This window comes from Bactrocera neohumeralis, chromosome 2, assembly GCF_024586455.1.
Source record: "Bactrocera neohumeralis isolate Rockhampton chromosome 2, APGP_CSIRO_Bneo_wtdbg2-racon-allhic-juicebox.fasta_v2, whole genome shotgun sequence".
Lineage (NCBI taxonomy): Eukaryota > Metazoa > Arthropoda > Insecta > Diptera > Tephritidae > Bactrocera > Bactrocera neohumeralis.
The window spans coordinates 14557976-14578591 of NC_065919.1; the positions used below are offsets into that span (position 1 = coordinate 14557976).

Here is a 20616-nt window from a genome sequence, read left to right on the forward strand (position 1 = left end):
CTTTCGCTGCTGGTATGTGTAGCCGCTGCTGCGTACGGTAGTTGAAGAATTTGTAGGTAGTGGCACATTTTATATCAATTCAGTTTACTTTCAACCAGCGAGTTTAATAGTGGTGAAATTATTCAGACGTTCTCCTAGCAATGTTTGTCGAAGGAAATTATTAAATTAAAATATAAAAATCATTATTTTGAATTTGCAAAAATAATCAATTGGAGCAAAATATACGCTTTTAATAACAAACAAACAAAAGTGAAATTCATTTATTAACGCGACAACGGAAAGGCGCTTTTTTTACTCCGATGTGCGTTTAGTGGGTGTGTCTTAAGTCAATTTTCACAGAGTTTTGTGTAAATTCATGAAATCAGCGTATATGAAGTATTGTGTAGAAAAGTGCAATTCTATGAATTTCTAAATTATATCCTTTTATATTAGTTGCATAAAAATAAGTAATTAAAATCACGTGTTAAATTGGAAATATTTCCTTAGGATTTCAAATCAGACAACAAACTGTGTGTCAACACACACGAAAAGAGAAAAAGAAAAGTGTAGCTAGACAAACCGGTTGACACTGGAGGCTGAAAGAAAAAAAACCAACAACATTTTTATATTGTTTTATTTTTTAACAATAACCTAAAAAGCAGCAAATAAATAAACAAAAAATAGGAAGCAATATAAAAGCGGCCTACAACCGGTTGCACTGTGTGACAGGTTTGAAAGCAATTAACATACGAATACATGTGCGGAATGAAGGAGAGATGTGAAAGATGAAATGTGCGTAAAAATACAATTCAAAAAGGAATCAATGTAATCAGTGAATATAAAGTAAAAACTGAAATTGAAAAATTTAAAAAATTGTTATATATTTGTGTGTAGAAAAATTGCATAGATATATTTTTGAAATAACTTCAATAGTGAAAAACAATTTGCCGGTTACAATAATTATACTATTACGTAAGTGTTTAAAACAAATTTTCTCAATTTTAGCACGTTTGCTCATACAAACACACGTTCCCTCTCTCTCTCTCTCTCTATCTACAAATTATCTATGTATATAAATATTTTGTTGCCGCTTACATTGTATAAAAAATGCGTTATCAAATTTTATTTAAATATATTGTATGATTTTATATACGTTGAAACTGTTTAGTTACTTTGTCAGCAGAATGTGTGTAAAAAACACAAAATGCCTCTTTTGTGTGTTTGTCAACAGAGAGTTGACAACTTTTGACAGTTGGTCTACACTTTTTTTGAGCTGTCACTATGTGCAGCAAAAGTCTTTGACACCTGGTTCACTTAGCAGTTACAATAGGCGCAAAAACGTTGGTTTCTGCCCTGTCAGTCGTGACGTCATGAGCGCAAAGTAATAAGAAATAATGTTGAATTGAATGAATAGTGCATACATACATACATATACCTAGCCAAAAGTACTTATGTATACATATCCAAAAATAATTAATTGATAATCATTAAAGCACGATTCGTCATTTGTGTTTTTGTATATTTTTTGCCTCTTTAGAAAAAAGCCATATTTTCAATTTTCGTATCAAATTTTGTTTATACAATTTAATTAAGTATGCATAGAAAACAACTTTTTTATAGTTTTGTTGTTGAATATTCTGGTAGCTTGATCATTTCTTAACTTTTTATACTCATTTATTTTTAACTTTTATTAACTATTAATTAATATTTTTTATTATTTCTTAATTATTTTTTTTTAATTTTTTTATTTCTTTCTTAATATTTTTTTATTATCTCTTCATTATTTTTTTTTAATTTCCATTAATAGTTTTTTTGCGGTTTTTCTTCTGTTAATTAAAAACGTATTAATTTTTATTACTGCAGTAGTCAATAAATATTGGCTTGTAGTGTAGAAGCAAACGGAGCATAATAAAATCGAAAAACAGAAGCGTTAAATAAACCTTTATTATTATTGTTGTTATAAATATAAATATGCATAAAGGTAGCAAATAAATATAAAAATGTGTTTATGTATATATGAGTATAATTTATAGCATTAATTGTATCTTTGTTTTGCATTTTAGTACTCAAATATTTTCTTAAAATATTAAATAAACCTCCAATACGAAATATCTGGCAAATTCGGGAAGTTTCCATGTAAACTAGAGACTTATTGTACTAAAGTGAATTTTTTCATGTGTAATTATTATAATTATAAATAAATTTTTGGCGTAGTCAGTAAAAAACATTTTTGAATATATTTTTAGTGATATAAAGTGAGTTAGGAGGTATATTCTGTTAATAATAACATATATGTAAGTAAACATTAGTTAGCGGTTATTTAACATCGCTGAGATCCGAATGCAGCTGCTACTCGTATTACACGTATAACAGAACAAGGACAAAAATAATAAAGATAGAGATATGAATTTTGACAGTTTCAAATTCTTGATTTACTGAAGTGATTTTGCCAGCAAAAATACAAAGGCGCCTTGACTTTGTTTGACAGTTTTCATTTAACAATGTTTTTGAAATAAGTAGCTATCGCAAACTTTAAGCTCTGTTCTTTTTTGGCATAGCGCACATCTCACATCACAATGTCTGGTTAACAGTCATCTTTTAGTTAAATTCTCGTTAAAATAAAATGTTCTTTACCGAAAAAAGGTGTCTTAGTTAAGTTAAACAGAACTTAAAGGGCAAATGGCTGCCATACAGATATTAACTTTGGTTGGCATAATACATTTTTTTAAGAAAATCACGAAGTCTAATATTAAAAAAAAATTCATATGTATATAATATAGTTGTGTAGATAAATAAGAGTAAATATGAGAAAACAATTTTTTTTTGTTAAAAAAAATCCAAAGATTATTAAGATTTTGTTTAGAATTTTTTTAAGAGAATCACGAAGTTTAATATAAAATAATTTAGTTCTTAAATATATAATATTGTTATGTAGCAATAAAATCGAGTAAATATGACTAAAACAAAATTTTTGATCAAAAATTTCAAAATTTTTATTTTTTTTTTTTTGTAGAATCAACTGTTGAAAAATACGCTACGCTAAAATATAATAAATATATCACATTAACTATATTATTTACTTAACAAACCAGTATATAACAGCAAAAACAAATAGTTTGTACTTTGTTTTCATTGCTAAGCAAACAGCTGATGAGAGTCAGTGATGATTTGCAGTAACATTATAATATCAACAAGTATGCGCATATATAGCGTGAAGATATTTGTCTATATACAAATATGTATGTATGTATATGTGAGTGTTTATATATTTCTGTACATATTTGCAATTTGTTTTTCCCATAGTTCAATTATCAAGTACATTTAACAGCTTGCGTCAAATAAGGGTGTGTAAAACTAGTGAAAATGTATTAAGTCAGGCACAGTGCTGTTGGAAGGGGAAGTACAATTCTTAAAAATGTTTATTTGAGAAGCACTAAATGGGCCGTTAAAATAAATGTAGGTCTTATTTAAATAAAAAAAAAATAATAATAATTTTAATTTTTTTTATTTTTTTTTGTGTTTTTTGAACAAAAGCGAATTCAATAGCGTCTGCCGCACATTTAATGTGCCAAACAGCCAGGAAGAAATGCTTATTTTCGGTTTTTAATTGCATACCTTAATATAGATGCATAAATATAAACAAATTGAAAGCATTTTGAATTTACTATTTCTATAATAGCCTTATGCCAGGCAAGCTGATTTTATAACTCATGCTTACATACTTATTTCTACTGTATGTGCGAGTGTGCAGCGTACAAATGGCAAAAACAAAAATTATCGCAAATTAAATAGGCAACATTTCAATTATATAATAGTAATAGGATTTTCCGTAATTTCCAAAATTCAATATTCATAATTATTCTTGTTTATTCCACACAAATTTAAATCAAAATATTTCGTTTTCTATTTCTTTGAACTATTTTCATTATTTTTTTTACGCCGATAAAATTTTCAAATTATTTTTATTATAGCAAAAATATAAACTCTAAAACCGCAACGGCGGTGAGCCACTTCCAGCGACCACAGCAAACAAAAATATAAAAATAACAAATATTTCTGGGCGCATATCCACAACTTACGTATATTTTGTGTACTTGTGTTTACATTTCTGTGCTAACAGCAAGTTTTATAGCTGTCACACCAACAGAGCGCAGGTAAAGGCGGTAAGAAAATAATATGAACGCGAGTAGCACAACGAATGAGAAAAAAATAGATAATAAAAAGTTTATGAAAAAAAAACAAATTCTGGAAAGCGAAATTGCGCAGCAAATTTTTATTCATCCAGAGTTGTGTAGGCAGCACGAGTGGCACGCCAAAAAGTTCGAAAGGCCAAAACATCAAACAAAGCACAACAAAGTATAAAAGCAGCAATAGAAGTTGAAGTGTTTATTCATAACATCGTCATAAGACAGTTAAGTAGCAACAGACCAACAACAACACTTGTTTAACAAGTGACTTACTTCTGTAGAGCTCTGTAGAGCATTTTCGTCACTACAAAATTCTTTGCAGTTCAACCAAAACAACTTCACTTCACTCCACTTCACTTTATCTGAAATAGTATATTCATGTAAACACTGTATACGGTATATTCTTTTTTGCGACGCTCTTTTTCGACAGCTGTTATATGATATTTCGCGCTAGATGACAAATGCAGTGTTTTTGTTGTGTTTTGGTGTTTACTGTCTTTGAGCTGTCAAGTTATGAAAATATAACAGAGTAATGGAACATTATTGATAAAGGTTAAGATTGGAAACGGCCCAATGCACGCAATGTATTTATTTATACATATTTATTTGTTATTATATTTATATTATTATAATTATATTTGTTGTTGTTTTTAAATTATCAAACACTTTCTTTTTTCGTTTATTTTTATAAAACCAAATTTCGTACAAGACTACATCTGGGCTTTGCAATTTAAGGTGATTTATTTTATATAGAGTTATAAAATTCAAAAAAAAAAAAAAAAAAAAAACAACAACAAATTTGCCTTAAGGGCTTACATGGGTTTCCTCGCGTGAAAACAGCCTTTTTCAAAAATTTTTTTCTCATATAAAAATTGAAATATTTTATTAGAATTTTTTATTGTTACCAATATACACTATTAACAAAGAAATTCTGAAATTTTTGGAAAACAATACTTTAAACTCGACCATTGCGACGCCATTTCCGATGACCCCTTGGAAAAAAGATGAGTCCGCGTTGGCAGGATAACTCCTTACAAGATCATCTAAAGTGAAAAATAGTTGATTTAGTTAAAATCTTAATTTAAAACTTGTACGAAGGAAAAAAACTGAAAATTTGATTTTTGGCTGACATTTTTACAAAAATTTTAAAATTTCAGTAAATTTTCTCGACATTTTTTTCAAATATTTAGCTGTAATCGAAAAAAATCTATCGTTCAAGTTTTTGAGAATTGTATCTCCAAGATACAAGATCATGACGATCGGTTGAGTAGTTCTCAATAAATCTTGCCAATCGGCTTCAAGTAGCCCAGCCTCGTAGCCTCGAGCGCTGTATCTCCGAAACTATTACTCGAATCAACTTGAAAATTCTAGAGGTGTTGTAGAATTTAATAAGACACTAAAAAATTAGTTTTCTTTTTTTGAAACCCGTAAACCCATGTAACACCTTAAACGGTTAAATTTTCGAAAAAACGTAGGAGACTATTTTATAGTCAATCAATTTCCTACAAAGTCTTTAAAAAGAGCCATTTTTTTATGCAATAAGAAGCTAGATAAGATTTTTTTATCTAATAAAAAGAAAAAATAGAAAACCGTTAGGCAAAGAACCTTTCTATTAAGATTATGAGCTCATACCTGAAGAGCCTTTCTCAGAGGTGTCTACCAACCAATTTTTCATTTTTTTAAGGAGCATTTTTTTGGCCCACCCTAATATATGTATGTACATATGTATGTACATACCATATACTATATAAATCATTTAAATTACTACATCCTGCAAACTTTTTGCTACCTCTGAAGCTTTTTTTTATATCGTTTTAAACCGAAATGTGGTCTTTAAATCGCCTGTTGAACGGGTAGTATGTGTCTTTCGTGCATGACATTGACACCTGCCTGCTTTTTTGAGTAACACGAAACTGACTTAATATCTCTTTCGATCATTCTTGGATGACCTTGAAGTCTTCCTTAGAATTTATCATTGAAATTGGAAGTACTTTCGCTTCTACACATTTATTTTATATGAAACTATAATATATTCTAGTACCATCTTTCATTATCATTTGTTTCTTGTCTCCTGTTTTCTTAGAATTCTGCATGCTGTCTAATATTTTATATATGCAAATGTTGTTGCGCGAATTTCAGATAATTTGTGCATAGCTTGCAGATTCTTTTAATTAATAAAATTCCAGTTGGGGAATGTGAATACCTACATATGTATGAATTTTCTATTTATAGTTGTATTGTGTTTCAAACGTTTATCTGATGTACATTTATGTATGCATGAAGCTCATACTTCCATACAGCCAAATTATATTGATAAGCCACATATTTTTGAAATAATTTTTTCTAGTAAATCATAAACTCTCTTAATGACTGACTAATTTGCTTTTTCTTAGCATTCCTTCATGTATACAAGTACTGTAAATTCTTACACTCTCTTCCTTTAATACGAATAATTGCGCTCAAACAATAGCTTTTGCACCACAGCGCTAGCAGCCAAATGAGCGTCTCTTTCAAACGGAAAAATTGCAGACACCAAATTTTTGTATACATACCTGTACATACATATGTAAGTAAGCCATTATGAGAGACGCATGTAGCGTATTGAGTTACTTCACTGTAATGGACTAATTAATTAGCCGTTAAGTGCGTGCAATTTCATGACAGCAGGTGTGCTTCTTCTTATTTATCCTTATATTCAGCTCATTCACAGAGGAAATTTTGAATACTCTTGCGCTTGTGGTAATGGTTTGGGTATGTGGGAAGCATATTTAAAGTGAAACCAATTAATTTTGGTATCATTATTTTTGCAAAAGTACTTTTCAGCAAACAAATTGCTACAAAACTTCAACTAAAAGTTTTGACAACGAAAATTCAGGCATTTCCACCAAATTATGAATGAAAAGAGATATGTTGCTTTACGAGAAGCCTAAAAAGCGGAATGCGCATGCGAGAAATGTTCTACGGATCATACTGAACAACTTTGCCTAAGAGACTATGGGTATAAGCCGATTTCAGGTCAGCGATTTTTAAGCCGAAGATTTTAGAGAACATAAAAATGTGCTCGTAAGTTTTTGAGATAACCGAATGAAATTTAATACATACATATGTATATAAATGCATTTTGATAGCCTATTCATCATATGTCGGAATCGGTCAGATCGGACAACTATATCGCATATCTTCCATACAACCGATAATTCAGCTTTTTTAAACTTCACCTTAGAAATCGCTCGTTTTTAAGCCCGTAGTCGTTTAAGCAAAGTTTATCAAAATAATCCGTAGAACATTTTCCGCACAACCGATTTTATAGAAAAAAAAAATCGACCCGCTCTAGTGTATAAGTAGGTTTATTTCCGTTCAAAATAATATCTGCTAACCTATCACATTTTTTTTTTGTAAAAAGTTTGTTGCACCCTAATTGGTTGCCAAGTTTTTCAGTGACTTTTTATTGGGTCAACGATTCTCAAAATTACCAGCTCATTTTCATAAGGCAGGGGATTTGTGCTGCAAATTCAGTGTTGATTAGCAACGCGTGTTTCTAATCAAATTATTTCTACTGCAATTGAATTTTTTTGCTTGCCTTCCGTTTGCGTAAATGCATTAATTTATCAAATAATAATTATTATTTTTAATATAATTTCATTTTAATATGTTTTTTGATCTCCTGTTTTGCCATTGTTACGAAGTCCATTTTTTCATAAAAAATTTCAGTTTAAATTTTTCGATGTATGGCAACTCGTTTTCCAAATATTTGTACATAAATTCAAGATTTTCTAAATAATTATCAAAAAAAAATTTGTGTAAATTTAAGATTTTCGAAATATGTAATTTTCAAAAGGCTGTCTCATACACCATATTTCATTTTACTTATTGTGACTACTGCTAAAAGCGGATATATTGCAGTGTTCTAACCTACAATTGTCTCCAAAGTAAATGTTTACTATTAGTTCATTTGACAGAAAAACAACGTTCTTTAAATAATCTGGTCAATATTTAGCATTCACAAAGCAAATACAAATACATAGAACTTCATGTCATCGAAGAGAGAGGGTGTTAATTAGTTGTAACTTAGAAAAAGTGCGAACATATCACATGCTAACTGACAGACTGACTGCGCTTTAGACAGACTAACTGTCTCGTTGACGGCTTTAAACGAGTTTAACAATCGTGAGTGGCTCATTCGTTGAATGGCACTCGTACAAGTTTGTACATGTGTAAACACGTCAGTGAGTGCGCATGTAGGCAAACAATTGTATTTATGAGTTTGTGTGTATGTTTACACGAAATGTTTGCCAAGTCAATCGATATAGTAAGTATGTTTTTGTGTTTGTTCATTTACAGCAAAAAGCAACAACGCAACTCAAATGTCATTTGTTTTAGACATACAATACATACAGACAAATGCAATTTTGTTCTCGTTACAAATATGTACATATGTACATACATAAATAAGTATGTATATGCATATATGTACATCGTCGTCCTTGCAGTTGAGTCGTTGCGAAGCTGCTGGTTTTTTTTTTTTTTTTTGTTTCTAGTTTGTAGTGCGTGCACATTTTTGTTTGTCAAGCGAATCTCCTTGAATGCACGCGACGACGAGAAAACAAGTGTGCAATGTGAAATTGTATTTTTCATTTACTTTTTTATGTATTACATATGTACATATAAGTATGTATAAACTGTAAGCAGCAGAGAATCACACTAGTTCCGTTTCAGTTCGGCTCAGTTGTTTTATGTCACTTTACAGTTGTTGCTGCTGAAGGTGGAAAACGGTATACATTTGTATATCGATACTTTTTTATCAAAACATGTTTTAGCACGCTTTAAAATATTTGCTACGAAAGGTTTAAGTATTGTAAACAAAGACAACGTTACATTTTTTCTAATTTTTTGACATTTTTGGCATACGCTTACTTCAAACAAAAATACAGTTATTACAACTCAACCACTTCAAAATGAATTACAAGCGAACAGGTCCTACTAGCACTAGTTATAAACTAGTTGCTATATTTTTTATTTGTCAAACTAAAATAAAATTGTTATAACTCAACTATAACTACTCCAAAGTGAACTACAAACAAACTGGTCCTACTAGCACTAGTTATAAACTAGTTGCAATATTTTAAATTTGTTAAGTTTCTCTCTATTGAGTATTCAGTATTTAGACACACTTAAAATAATATGCTGTTTCTAATGCTATAATTGTGTTTTTGCCTCCCGTTTATTTCTGGTTGACATTGAAAACTCCCCGTCGCGAAGGTGTTGTACGCGGTGCAACCCACACTTAATATTTACAAATGTAGTTAGAGTGACATATATGTATGTACCTATATATGCTTTTATATTAGCAACTTTGCACAACTTTAAAAACACGCTGTAATATTTGCTATATTTTTAATGTAGCGGTGCTTTCACGATGTTTATTTTACTTACTTATTGCGTTGATAACATTTTTATTGTGGCGGCGGTTGTCACAAGTTTTTTGTGATCACAGATATTAATTTTCGACAAGACATTGGTTTTTAATTTTGTTTTAAACTTTTTCTTTTGGTTTAACTAGTTTGGTTTGCTAGAAATATTTTCTTCTCGATTAGAACTTCTTGAGATGCATATGTATGTATCCAGTATTTTGAATAAAAATTATATTTTTTAGACATGCTGAAATAAAATTATTATTAATTATTATAACTTTCTTATTTTTTTCTTGGAAAGCTGCTACGCGCGTTAACAATTTTTTTTCATTAAAAAAGCCTTGGTTAAAGTAGTGAAAAGTATGACACAGCATGCATTTAAATCCGTAATCATATTTATAATAAGCTTACTGACCGTTCAAAAGCAGAAAATTAAATTTTTTTTTTGGAAATTCTTCAATTTTTTTTATTAAAAAAATATTTTGGGCACCATTCAACAGAAATATAAAAAATTACAACATAAAAGTAATTTCCCTACAATCTTATCTTGCTAAATTCTTTGTACTAAAAGGTAAACAACCGTTGCCTACATTTAGGCGCATTAGCATAAAATCATTATCCACAAAGCAAACACGCAGTTAAAACCCATTTATTTGAAATAATTACACCAGTCGACAAGATTTTTGGGTCCGACTTTTGCATGATAAATTTCTGTTTCTTCTACAACAACAATTAGAATTTTTTTAAATAAAATTTGGTTTTGTAAATTTTTTTTTGTATTTTATATTCGTATGGGCAAATCCGACCCATTCGTTTCGAGCAAAAGCAGACTTTAAGAGCTAAAAACAAAAATTCCGGTGTTTTTCAATGTCTACAATCAGAATTTGAGAATGAGCATCAAATTTGACTCATAAGTGTAAAAGCTGTCGCCTCCTATCCACAAATCATCTAGTTTCGTTGCAGTCATAAAAGATGCCTATAATATATAACTATATTATATAAAGATACTATTATATGTATGTATGTTCGCAACCCACACATTCATACCAGCAACGGTTCATTAAACGAAGCCAATGTAGCATATTGTTCATTGGCGTCAACCGGCCGGCTTCCACCACTTACTACGTGTTGGCGTTGATTTTTAATTGCACTGAGCTACCTCAACAAGCTTTGGATTTTCAGCTGCTGTTACGACCACAACCACAACAACAACTTTTATGAAATGTATTGCACCTGAAGTTCCCATTTAGAAATCTTTTTTACGTGCCAATTTTCGCGCCATTAATTTGAATTTTATTAGTCAATCTGTGTTGCTGTTCTATTAGTTCGCTGTCTCAAGGTGAAATTTAATGTATTTTGCGCTTAAAAGTCTGGATTTGCTATAGACTACTTTTGGTTTTGTTTTCTTCATTTTCATTTAAAAATCTCTGAGCTGCTTTATTGCGCAATGAGCATATTTTACTTATGTACTTGTACATATACATACATACACACATATATTTGTTGTTATTTATGTATGCATAGTATAATATACATATGTATGTATTTATATATTTTATAGACAGTTAGTCAAAAGTAGTTTTCATTTGAGCACTTAATTGATTGGAGTGTAAAATAGCGGAAAATATGGGTAGTCGAAATAGTCTTTTCGTATTTTGTCAATAGATGTCGTTGCAGTCGTATATCTCCAGTGCTACCAATCTCATTGTGTCAAACCATATAGTGTTGGAAAGGAGAGATTTTAAGCTTCCTTTAACCAAAAAAAATTCGGGGAAGTTGAAAAAAAGTTGCAACTGTTCAAAATTAATTGAAAATAATGAAGAAAGTTGCTATATTTTGAAATTTTTGTATAAAAATGGGAAGAATGCCGCGCAAACCACCAATGAAACTTGTAAAATTTTGAAAAAAAATGTTGAAGTTTGATTAGAAATACGAAAAGACTTTTTCGACTACCCAATATATATGTATATATAACCCTATATGTAACTAAAATGCTTCAAAAAGATATAATATTTTGTTCATTACAAAAAAAATTATATTTTTTCGTATTTTTACTCTTCTTTGTCTACATTTTTAGGGAACTTTCAAACAAGTTATGACTTTTTGGATTCTATCACGTAAAAAGGCATCTCATCTTCCATCCGAATCAACTAAAAAGTGAAAATTGATTTTTTGACACCTAAGCCCCCTTTCCGTAGACCAGGTCACATATATTTAGATATTAGTCATTTAGCAAGCAATTACTACCACGTCACTGCCCTGACCGGCTTCTTAATAGACACGTTCCACCGGCTGCGCCAATTATTATTTTTCTTCCTGCCCTGTACCGGTGTTAGCGCCAAAGATTTATCTCTTTTTTTCCTTTTTTCTTCATTCTTTTCTATTTCACACTTTTCGGCAACAACAACGCCAAAATTGCTAAAAATTTCAATATTTTAGGTGATTTTTTGCTTTCATATTTTTTTCTTTCTTTTGCGTTCCTGTTTGTATATCAATTGGCTTATGCTAATTTTAGAATAAACTCGTAGCCTCTGTTAAGACCTAGGGGTATAATTATATAAAACAGACGGACATATAAATAAAGCAATCAATCTTGCTGTCATTGCTGAATTGTATACAATAATTATATAAATGTATGTGTGTATGCGCGTTTGTATTCTCCCCCTTTAATTCATCTTATATCGTTTGATTTCTACATATTATTTACTCAAACGCTTCGTCGCACTTGAATCGCTCGTCGCATTCCACTTTGAGTGACGTCAAAAGCTTTTGCACAAATATTTTCGCAAGCCTTCGCTGGCGGCGATCAGTTTTCGGCACTGTATCTGCAAAACGTAAATGATTATTTACAAAGTTTTTTTTCAACACGAGTGTTAATTTACTTTTTCATTGAAATATCTGCATACTTTTACTCACATTACACACGAGATCGTGCAGTTCCTCTGCTTTTTTCCCGCTGCCACGCTTTGCTTACTTCATTTTGCCTTATTTTTTGCCCAATTTTTGCTGCCTCGTGCGCCTTCATCACACACAGCCATTTGTTTTCTTAAGGTTAATGTTTCTCGTGTGCGTTAATCATCCGCTCACCAAACCGGTATTTTCTCGAAATTTGAGTCCAAAATATATTTGTATATTTTTTTAATTAATGTCAAAATGTTGATTTATTTACTTTTATGGCATGTTGTTGCAAAAAATCAGGCATTATTGCACTCGGGCATGACAGTATGACACTCTCACTTAATTGAAAAAAATCGGTTCTCAAGTTGTTGAACTGTCTTAATTTGAATTGATTGGGCTGAAATCTTACTTGTCTAAAGAGAAATGTATGCTTGAGTAATTTTAAGTTATCGCAAATGATTTTTTCAAGAATCACTGCTCGAAGTATTCTTTACTTACTGTATATTACCTAAAAATATACCAGGTTCCTACAATGTTGTGCCACCACCTGTTAAATAACAATATGCCGCCCATAGGATTCAAGCTTCATTACTTATGTGCAGCACGTAATGCCAGAAAAAATTGTATTCAACTGGATCCAAATTTACTCTCTACCATAATTATAGTTTCAAAGTCACACTGCAAATTGTATCAAAAGCACCAGCTAAACACCTGTCAAGCGCACTATTATTTATAGCATTATAGTAATGATTTTGACATTTTATTCTCCACATCATTAATTTGAAAAGTGTTTGCTATCATATATATGTATATCATATGCGCCAGCGGTCATTCCTAAATATGAGCTTGATTAGTTGCGCAATGATGAATGAGGCCTGCGCTACGTAAGCCTGTATATTTGCAAGAGAATCGCCCATTTGTGGCAATTTAAAAATTGAGCTTCAGTATCATTGAATTGCATAGGAGTATGTACTGAACAGCAAGCAGCTTAGCTTATGTCAGCTATTCAGATAAGTATGCTTGTGAATAAACTGGTTCACAACTAGTCCAAAAGAAACTTACTTAACTTATTGCTGGCTAAAAAGTATTTATATTACAATATAAACGAAGAAAATTTAATATTTAGATAGGTTTACCTTTAAATAAAAATAAAAAAAAAATTAAAAAAATTTTAAAAAATTTTAACAAAATTTTCGAATAAAATAACTATTTTCGAAAAAAAAATTTGCTAGATTTTCGAAAAAAGAATTTGTTAGAAAAAAATTGTTTGTTAAAAAATGTAAAAAAATAAAAAAAAATATCAAAATTTTGGGAAAAAAAAATTTGATAGAAAAAAAATTTGTTAGAAAAAAAATTTGTTAAAAAAACTTTAGAAAATCACTACAACAACCATCTGAAAATTATTGAAAAAATCAAAAAAAAAAAACAAAATTTTCGAAAACAAATTTTGTTAGATTTTCGAAAACAGAATTTGTTAGAAAAAAAATTGTTTGTTAGAACATGTAGAAAAAAATAAATAAAAAAATATCAAAATTTTGGAAAAAAAATTTTGTTAGAAAAATTCTTTTTTGTCAGAAAATCACTACATATTTTTTTGTTTGATATGAACCAAAAAGTGCAGTAGTTTTCAAAACTAAAAGTTTTAGTTTAACAATTTTCAGATGGTTCTTGTAGTGATTTTCTGACAAAAAAGAATTTTTCTAACAAAATATCAAACAAAAAAATAACAAAAAATTTTTTATTAGATTTTCGAAAAAATAATTTGTTAGAAAAAAATTGTTTGTTAGAAAACGTAAAAAAAAAGAAAAATCATATCAAAATTTTAGAAGAAAAAATTTTTGTTAGAACAAACTTTGTTTTTTGTTAGAAAATCACTACAACAACCAGCAGTAAATTATAAAAACTAAAACTGTTAGTTTGGAATTTTTTGCACTTTTTGTTCCACATCAAGCGCTTCAAAAGCCTTGACTGAAACTTGTTGATTTCAGTTTAGTCCGAAACTACTTACAATTAATTCAAATACCGCTGTTTCTTGCCATCTCTGAGCATTTGAACCGCTGACCTCAATTTGAATTTTTGTTGACGCTAGCAATTTTCTATAATTGATTTAAGCACTCTTCTTCCCCACGGACGGCAATTGAGACATAATATAAGTAATATATATTAAAATAACATGTCTTGAATTGATCGAATAACATGCCACAGGTTGATAGAATAACGTTGTTCATTCGTACAAGCAAGATATGACAATTGGCAAACTTTCCCTGCCAGAGATGCCACTCCGCCTCAGTTCTCTTCGATAGCACCGAAAAAGTAGCCGAAATTGTTGTAAAATGTATTTGATGTCTGTCAGTTTTGTCTTTACCTTCACATTTGCCAATAAAATATATCTCAGTTGCCCAAAAGTATCAACACCTTAGAAATGTTATTTTTGTACGAAAATGTATTACATTTTAGGGTAACATGCACTCAACTTACTCTCTTATCTCTGTGTAGTGTATAAATTATGTTTGTGTGGCACGAGTTCGAATGTTGGTGCACATGATCGTCTTTACTTTAAAAACAAAAACTACGATCACCAGCACAAAGACACACCCACTTGTACATATGTATGTATATATTTTTTTATACTCTAGCAACATGTTGCTGAAGAGTATAATAGTTTTGATCATTTAACGGTTGTATGTATCACCGAAACCTAAACGAGATAGATATAGGGTTATATACAATAAATGATCAGAATAATGAGACGAGTTGAAATCCAGATGTTTGTCTGTCTGTCCGTCCGTCCGTCCGTGCAAGCTTTAACTTAGTAAAAATTGAGATATCTTGATGACGTTTCTATGTACGTTTCGTATGTGCGTTTCTCGGCAAAAAGTAAGACGGAGTTCGTAGATGGGCGTAATCGGTCCACTAACACGCTCACAAAACACCATTAAAGGAAAACCTATAAAGTGCCATAATTAAGCACAAACAAAGGATCGCAGTAGCAAAGGGCAGCTGTGGGCTAAAAAAGTTTAATAAGTGGGTGTGGTCCGCCCACTTATATGTTAAATGTACATATCTACCCTTCAAGCTAAAACAATCAATGACATGATGTTCACTCAAGATAAATGATAATAAAAAATAAATAAAATCGGATCATAATCCCTCTCACACCCTTATATAACGGTCTGTTAAAAACAACTGAAAGCACGTTAAATCAGTCACTAAATACTTCAAAGACATTAAATTTTACCCTCGAGATGGTATTAAACAGCTTTAAAAGAGCCGGTATCAAAATTGGAAAATGTGCGTGGTACCGGTCTCTTTTAGTGAAATCACATATCTCGGCACCTGCTCGACCGATTTCAACCAAATTCGGTACATGATGTTACATTAACAGTAGCATATTACAATGCAAAAATTTGCGAAATCGGACTACAACCACGCCTACTTCCAATATAACACAATTATAAATTCCTTTTGATTCTTTCACTTTCCAGTATACAAATCAGGAAGCAATCAATATAACGGAAAAAGCTTTGCATGAATAATGGCCTTGAAGTATGCCACCTTATGACTAAAAATCAAGCCCCTAGGTACCGCATATGCGGAACCCAGCACCTATAGCTGACTTTTGACCGAAAATTTCGGTCAATGTGTGAGATATTCAATTGAAATTCAGAGCGAATCTCTTCCTGATAATAGAATCCTCTGTGTATGAAAAATGGATGGTGAATCGGGTCAATAATTCCTGAGCCCTCATAAACTTACTATAAAAACTTTCGAACTTCCGTGTAACTTTATATCGCATATATCGACCAATAATTTAGTTATCTTAATAAAATTAAGAGAGCATGTTTTATCTCGAGTTTATATCACATTTCATTATGATTTCAATATAATTTTAGATGGCAAGCAGAAAAATATAGCAATAAAATGAATTCTAAGTAATGGCCTTCAATATAAATCAAGAAGATATCAAATTTGAATAATGATCGTTAAATTCTTTCGCAACATGTTTTGATATGCAAGTTGTAAGAGTATAAAATGTTCAGTTACACCCGAACATAGTCTTTCCTTGCTTGTTATTATTTATTTTCTCTCACTCACATATACATACAGACCAAAACAATTATAACTCGCAAATAAATATTTCGTTTTGTTTTTAATTACTTTTTTGTCTATTTGTTTTGTGCTTATCGCATTGGCTTGATTATTCGTTCGCTTCGAGGAGCAGCCGATAAGTCACGAGTTGAATTGTTCTACTCAACTTTCGTACAGAAGATGGCACACTGGATTGCATTATATTTATTGCACTTATGACTAATCAAAAAAGTCGCATTGCAAACAAAATCGTTTTAAATAATGAAATGCCATTGTAAACACATACATATGTACATATTTGCATAAATGTATGTATGTATGTACATATATTCCAAATCTTGCCCGACATTATTCAAATAACTATAGAAAAATATTGACTCAGGTGGTTGGACCTCAATTTTTGTGATTTTGAAGCGGAGAAAGCGCGCAATATCTGCTATATTTACAATAAATAATCAATATGCATGTGTCTATGTCAATTAAGAAGAACATCAATATACATTAGAGTGGGTCATAAGCTAACATTTTTGTTGAACATTCAATTTGCTACAAAGTCTATGAAGCGAGATATTTGTTCAAGTTGCTGGTAGCGAAATATAAATTTTTCTATCTGATAATAAGAAAAAAATGAAAACTGCAAGGCGAAGGAACTTTCCGTTACAATTCAGAGCTCATACTTGAAGAAAGTTTCTTAATGGTGTTCAAGAACCTATTTTCAAAGTATCAAGCAAAAAAAATATTCGTTTTTTTCAACCACCCTAGTATGCAAAATTAAATGAAAAAGCTATTTACCATATAGTTTAAAATTCTGCTGTTAAGTTTTCAAACAGTCTCTGTTAACGTTAACAGTCATATACAATATGACGTATATATGAAATTTATATGAAAAGCTTTATTACTTTCAATAAAAATTTATACTACTGATAATAGTTTTTATATTTCAATTGGAAAGTTTTTTTTTTAATAAAAATTAGAATTTTTTTTAAAACAAAAATTGTTGTTTCTAAATATTAGCTGTATTAATATCTGTTTCGTTGGAAAGAATTTCGCTTAAACCGGTATTTAGTGACATCAGACATTTCTGAAAAGTAATTAATTGTAAATTTTTTTTACATAAAATCACATTTAAAGTGTAATTAATTTTTTTTTTTTACATAAAGCGATTTTAAAAATTAATAACTAAAAAACTAATCTTCAAAAATTATAAGAAAAAACAGGCAATTGTACTGACTGGCATATAATAAATAAATAAATAAAATAAATATAAAAATTTAAATAAATCACGACAATTCAATTAATCAGATTTTGTAGAGTAATGTAAAAAATAATAGTAACACTTTGTACCAACTCGTTTTTATATTTTGTTAACAAATCTTATTGGTACATACATATATTTTGTTGCGATAAACTAATAATGGCTTACCAAATATTTCAAGTCTCAACTATATATGCTATAATCGGTTACTAGTCTTAGACAGCCATGTCTTTGAGAAGCATTGGGGATTTTGGCGAATCGCACAAACTTCACCACATGTTTAAACAAAGTTGCAGCACTTCCGATGCAACTCTGCGCTAACGTGAACTCTGACGCATGCGCAAATGTGTTGTGCCGCTGTTTTGGTTCTAGAAATTCTTAAACCAAGGTCAAGAAACCTTTTTAAGAAACCACTTAGTTTTGCTTTTAGTAAACAATTATAATTGATTTGAAGCCTTAAGTTTTTAAAATGACAAAATATATATATATTTATATATATTTTTATATATTTTTGCCAAAAATTAGCCATTTGAGCCATTCACAATATGAAATCGGTCTAAAATTTGCAAAACAAAACTTGCTGGCACTGAAGCGGGCGGTCATAATGCTTTATTGAGGCATTCGCTTACGCTCTTGTACGAATTCAAATCAAATTTGTTGTTAGTTTTTATGTAATTTTTTTTTTTGCAAGAAACATCAAGCAAAACCCATAAAGACACCATAACAATTCTTACATAAATCAGTTGTTAGTAAACAATTTGTTGTAAATTTAATGATCTTCGAAGTAAACAAATGTTTATATTGCAAAAAATACTGTTATTAATATGGGGCAATGCGCAACCGTAGCTATTTTAATTTAACTCATTAACCATTCACGTTGTGATATATGAAAAACAAACAACAAACATCATAAGCAAAAACAAATTACACTTGCCGTAAACGAACAAGGTCACGTGTTCGCACATTGACAAGCCTCCTTTTCGCTGTCACATTTTAATTAGATGATATTCAATGCAGTTTTTATTCATTTATTAACAACTTGTAGCTTGTGATAGAATTGTTTACCAACTTGCTACGCAGCACACACACATACACGTGCATTAATACATGCAAGTATATATTTAATATTATTGTACTTCTGAAGTTGTTTTTCTGCCATTAAAATGCCACAATTTTCTCTTGCTCTTTGCTCTTTTTTTCTCTTTTGCAATTTTAATATTTGTATATTTCCTTGGATGCGCAATTTGCCTAGTTAATAGCCATTGTTTGTTTTTATTGTGGCGAAAAATGCACTTTGTGCAATTGCAAATAGAGACGCAATATTTGATGACTGATTGATCAGCTGGTGGTATAAAGTCAACAGTATTTGAATGATATAGTTTTGTCGCCTTTAATCAGTAAAGTCCCAAGCGCGGAACTGAATCCAAAAAATGTGTTACGATTTCAATTAATTTAATATTTATTAGAAATATTTTTATAATATTTTCCTACTTATTTCATATTAAAAATTTCGAAAATTAATTAAAAAATAATAATAAATAAGTGGCAATATTTTTTAATTTTTTATACCGCTATAACAACGCTTTAGCACCATTTTAATGTGTATGAACAAAGTAAGGAGTCTACGAGTATCCTTATTTTTATCTACAATCTGCGATTGCTTGTCGCCTTCTACATAGACAGCAACAGGTCAAGGGTAATTTGTCTGCACTTGTAAAATGTCTCTCCCTGACAACTTTGTTAAGCGCCAGCTATGAAAGTATTACAGTTCATGAATTTTTCAAAAGCATACACGCGTACTTGGGCGCCATTGCCGGGGAATGAGTTGAAGTTGTGTAGGTGTGTAGTTCACAGACTGTAATAGGAAAGCGTTTTTGCTTGCAAATATATGTACATTTGTAATAAGGAGCGCGTTTGTTAGGTGCGAATAGATCTTTGTGTAATAAATGCTAATTAAAACCAAGCAACGCTGGAGGAAATTCTGTTAAGCAGGGGTAAAGAAGCATACTGATTCTGTTGATTTAATGAACGCTTTTGACGCTCACACACATTTTGTGTTCTTTTGGTAGTATTTTAATGCACTCTTTATATATGTATAAAATTATATTTTCTTTGCATAAAACATATCGCCAGCTAAAATGCAAAATAACATATCAACAAAAAATCGAAATTGAGTTTTTTATTGCTTACGATCTACGACATCTTATTACATACATACATATATGTATGTAGCATAAAATTTTCAGCTTCCGCTGTCAGATATAACCAATATATAACCAATATATAACCATTTTATAACCAAAACTTAAATTTTGTTTCAATATGAGTTTTTTTTTCTATTATATCGTTTTTCCTTCGCCTTTAAACTTATGAGAAATGATGTTACGTTAGTTTGCATTTTAGGTGTCATGAATTAGTAATTTACTGTGTAAAAAATAAAAAACCAAAAAAGCAAAAAAAAAATATTTTTAAATATATTTAACCAAAAGTTGTCAAAAAGTCTTGCGTTTTAGTTCAAAAAATTTACGCGCTAACACGTGTTTGATTGATTGTCGTTTCTTTTAAGTCGTTCGTGAGTTATAGCGTCGAAACATGGAGCAAAATAAAGAGAAAATACGGCATACTTTACAGTACTACTACGATAAAGGCAAAAATGCACAACGATGGTTTCAACGTTTTCGTTCTGGTGTAAGGTGGTCGAAGATGCGCCACGCTCCGGAAGGCCTGTCGTCGAAAATTGCGGTAAAATCGCCGAATTGGTCGAAAGAGACCGGCATAGTAGCACCCGTAGCATCGG

General features: G+C 30.5%; 1 protein-coding gene across 4 annotated transcripts in view; it reads left to right on the forward strand.

Moving 5' to 3' along the window:
- The window catches only part of LOC126767882 (5'-AMP-activated protein kinase subunit gamma-1), a 236166-nt gene that overhangs the window by 160268 nt on the left and 55282 nt on the right, over nucleotides 1-20616 (forward strand). Inside the window, exons 1-2 of one of the 4 annotated variants that reach the window (XM_050485584.1) lie at nucleotides 103-314; nucleotides 487-951. The exons of the other annotated variants lie outside the window; for them this stretch is intronic. The gene's annotated coding sequence lies outside the window, so the exon portion shown is untranslated. Of the gene's footprint in view, nucleotides 1-102; nucleotides 315-486; nucleotides 952-20616 lie in introns of those variants that run through there. 4 annotated transcript variants of the gene reach the window in all.